Source organism: Triticum aestivum, chromosome 5B (assembly GCF_018294505.1).
Source record: "Triticum aestivum cultivar Chinese Spring chromosome 5B, IWGSC CS RefSeq v2.1, whole genome shotgun sequence".
Classification (NCBI taxonomy): Eukaryota; Viridiplantae; Streptophyta; class Magnoliopsida; order Poales; family Poaceae; genus Triticum; species Triticum aestivum.
Genome location: NC_057807.1, coordinates 593,941,265 through 593,945,417, shown reverse-complemented (window position 1 = coordinate 593,945,417; position 4,153 = coordinate 593,941,265). Strand labels below are relative to the sequence as shown.

The 4,153-nt window shown below is 59.7% G+C and overlaps 1 pseudogene; it reads left to right on the top strand.

Moving 5' to 3' along the window:
• The window catches only part of LOC123115071 (uncharacterized), a 35,663-nt pseudogene that overhangs the window by 3,261 nt on the left and 28,249 nt on the right, over positions 1-4,153 (top strand).

Genomic DNA, 4,153 nt, shown 5'->3' with positions numbered 1-4,153 from the left:
ACCGCGACTAAAGGCCTGTGGGCACCTTTAGTCGCGGTTGGCCTGGCCAACCGCGGCTAAAGCCCCTCACGTGCACCAGCTGGCCACCGAGCGCCCTGGCCCAAGCCTTTGGTCGCGGTTCGTCTGCCGAACCGCGACTAAAGACTTCATTAGTCGTGGTTCCTACAGTTTCGCGACTAATGGGGCTGGACGGAAGCCTCTTTTTCTACTAGTGTTTCTTTTGGAAATATGAAATAGTAACCAAAAAAAATATAAAAGTCAAAATCCGACGCACACAATAGCTGAGCTTGGGACGAATCACACTTCAGTGTAAGTTCTTTCTGACGTTGTACCCATCATTTAGACGTTGCACATTAAGTTTTACATGTACTATAGACCAACCGTCTCTTCTTAAGGATTCTGCTTCCTATATAATCTCCTCTTCTTCACACGTTGGAATACGTGACCTCCCCTAGAACCTGCCGTGATTTTTTATGATTTTGTTATACACTTAATCAAATACTCGGCACCCAAGCGTGCATATGTGTGATAGGAAAAGACAATGAAGAGTTGCAAAAGAATATGACGGAACAATGCAGGAATCAGACCGGGTGATATTCACAGGTTTCGGCAGAATAAATTCAAGGAAGATGCATGGGAAAGACGTGTAGTTTCAACTTAGAATTGTGAGGCATCAGAATAACCTATCGAGTAAGTGTCCATTTTACAAGAAGTGCGATATACACCGTCACTAGTTCATTGGGACAAAGCCGTGACTTTGACCAACACCTAAGGGCATCTCCAGCCGTTGGCCCCCCAGGGGGCGTCAAAAAGCGCCGCCTGGGAGTGAGCCGGCGCAAAAAATGGCCCTGGGGCGAGTCGGCCCCCAGCCGTTGGCCCCAGGGCCGCCCCTAGGCGCGTATTAAAAAAAACATGTTGAGACGTTCGGCGAAGTTATGATAAAAACTAGTTAAATTTCGGCTAAACATGGCAAATTTCGTCTAAACATGGCAAATTTCGGCGAAATTCACCATTTTCATGACATTAACCTAATCTAAAAAAGAAAGGGGCTGAAGTCGTCGCCGCCATCGTCGTCGGCGGCCTTCTCCTCCTTGACGCGGGCGCCCCTGCTGGACCCGGCGTCGCCATGGCGGACTGGCGGCGGCGCGTCGTCGTCGTCGTCGTCGCTGTCGCGTAGGACGACGACCCCGTCTTCATCGCGGCCGCGTCGGCGCTCTTCGAAGCGGCACAGGGCGGCGCGCTGGCGCTCCTTCACCTTCTCCTGGCGCGCCTTCTCCATCGCAATGGAGTCCTGGCGCGCCCATTCTAGGGCCGCGTCGTCGTCGTCGAACTCCGCCTTCACCGACGCAAGCCCCGGCTCCGTCTTTGGCTTGACGAAGCGCGGAGGAGCCGACGAGGATGAGGCGCGCCGGCCGCCCTCGTTGATGACGATGCCTGCGCTGCGAGTGCGCCGGCCGAGCGGCGACTCCGCCGCGGGCTCGGCCTTGATGCCGAGCAGGGCCGGAGTGCCGGAGGAGTGCGACGAGGATCGAGAGGAAGAAGAGGAGGAGGACCCGAACCTCCTTGGCGCCCATGGCCCGACGCGTCGGTGCTGCGCCGGGGGGTACGCCAACGGCGGGTCATTGCCGTCCTCGAGGTACGTGAGCACGCCCTCGAGTGTGCGGCCGGGGACGCCCCACCAGAGGTGGCGCCCCTCGCTGTTCTGCCGGCCGCCGACCACCGGCGCGCCGTTGGTGGACGCCAATCGCTGCTGGTGGCGGCGCTCGAAATACGCCGCCCAGGCCGCGTGGTTGTCGACGACATACTGGGGGAGGGAGAGTTGGGCGTCGGTGAGGGACGCGCGCACGATCTCGACCTCCTCGGCGAAGTACTTCGGCTTCGCCACGGCGTCGGGCAACGGGGGAATGGGTACTCCCCGGCGCTGAGCCGCTACCCCGATGGCCCGGCGCGCATGTTCGGCGGCGCCGGAATGTTCGGCTGGAACAGGAGCCAGGACTCCTGTTCGCGGAGCGAACGGCGGCCGAAGCCGTTGGCCGCCATCTCGTCTCCGGGGAAGCGTTCTGCCATGGCGACGGCGGGGCGGGGTGGGCTCGGGAGAGGTAGAGGGAGGGGCCGGAGGGTGGCGCACGGGAGAGGCAGTGAGAGGGAGGGGTTGGACGGTGGCGAGGGGGGACTGGTCTGGGCACAGGCGAGTGGAGGCCACTGGCTTTTATAGCCGGACCGCGCCCGTGTGTACGCGTGCGAGGGAAGGGAGGCGTCGGCGCGCCGCCCCGTGAAGCGCCGCCCGTGAAGAATCAATGGCAAGGCTGACTGGCGGCAGCCTTGCCATTGATTTCCCGTGGGAAGCGAGGCCGTTGGGGGAAGACGAGGCGCCGAGTCGCTGACGCGGCTGGCCCGCATCTTTTTCGCGCCAAAACAGCTCGCCCCGGCGCCCCCGGGCGCCCCCCAGCGTGCCGTGTTCGGGCTGGGTCCGCCGGCGCTGTTTTCGGCCCAAGCCGACGAAAATCGGGCTCCTGGGGGCGCGACTGGACCGTTTTTTCGGCGCCGGCGCAAAAAAATCGCCTGAGGAGGCCTTCTTGGAGGCGCGGCTGGAGATGCCCTAATACGGTAGGCACAAACTCATCGTTTCTGAAAAAGAAGGAAAAGCTATACACTCGCATACGTTCATCCATACAAACAAGAGAGGCCATACTGTTGTACATGACAAGTGTGCGTGCTTCTTTGAGTTGTACGCGGTGTTCTAAACCAATGTACGTATGTGCACGCCTGGAGTGAGAGCAGTCACAACTTTTAAAGTTATAATGCGAGTCAGTTGCTGGATGTCTGAGAGTTTGCACCTGTATTGTATTAAAATAAAGTGATGAAGCTTACACATACTCCCTCCGTATCTTTAATAATTTAAATAATTATAAGACGTTTCATACTCCCTTTGTAAAATTTTAACAATTGTTTAAGGGGGAGTACGTGCGTGCTTATTCGCCGTGGGATGAGCTAAAGTGTACGTGGCCGTCCCTGCACCGCCGGATCTCTTGAACGCGGTTCGTTCACCACTTGGCCGCGCGCGTGCCGTGCCGCCGAACCCACCCATAGCGCTCTCATCTCATTTGTGTTCGCGCCGATCCGTCTCCACTCGCTCACTTCTCCGCCGCGCCGGGCCGCCGACAAGGCACTTGCGCCTACTCAGCCCCCACCCCACCACCCTAGAGCAGCGCGGTGTACCACGATACACTCTCAGCGCGGAGGCGATTGGTCGTGGGGCCCGAGCCACGCGGCGGTGTCGGCACTGGTGGCGCTGCTCGGGCTCGGCATCGCGGCCTACATCATCGGCCCGCCGCTCTACTGGCACCTCGCCGAGGCGCTCCACCGCTCGGCGGGCACCTGCCCCACCTGCGCCTGCGACTGCGACGCGCTCCCGCTGCTCCAGCTCCCCGAAGATACCCTCTTGCTGTCGGTGCTGGACGTACTGGCCCAGATCTCCTTGCTCTGCCCGTTCCACATGGCCCTTCTTTCCGTGCGTTCGCCGGGCAATTTTTCTGTGCTGTTCGAGCAATGCGTTTCAAACCACTGGCTATTTCCTACTGCTGCGGATGGGCTAAGTACTTGCATGATATCCAATCTTGTTCGCCGAGCGAGCAATCCGTTTGTAATCGCTGGCTATTGCGTTGTGCTGTGGACGGGTCGCCGTATTCACTACCGGAACAGGGTCCTATGCCGACAGCCATATGTATGCCGACCGCCCCCGTCGGCCTTGTCTGGGCTATGCCGACAGCCTTGTCCAGGCCCTCGGCGTAATAAAGCCGTCGGGCTATCCCGAGCTATGCCGACGCCCCCCCCCCGGCCCAAAAGAGCCGTCGGCTTATCCCAAGTTACGCCTACAGCGGCCGTCGGCATATATGGGCCGTCGGCATAGTTGTGGGCCCGGCGATCCCACTCGTGCCGTGCGGCTAACGGCGTCCGGTCTATGCCGACGGTCGGGATGGCAGGTCGTCGGCATATATGCCCTTACCACGTCATCGATCCGAGGCGCATCGACCACCTATGCCGACGGCTCCGTCGGCATAGATGCCACATCACTGATCCGCGGCGCGCCGGCCATCTGCCCTATGCCGCAGCTATGCCGACGGCAAAGCCGTCGGCATAGTTTTTTTTTTCT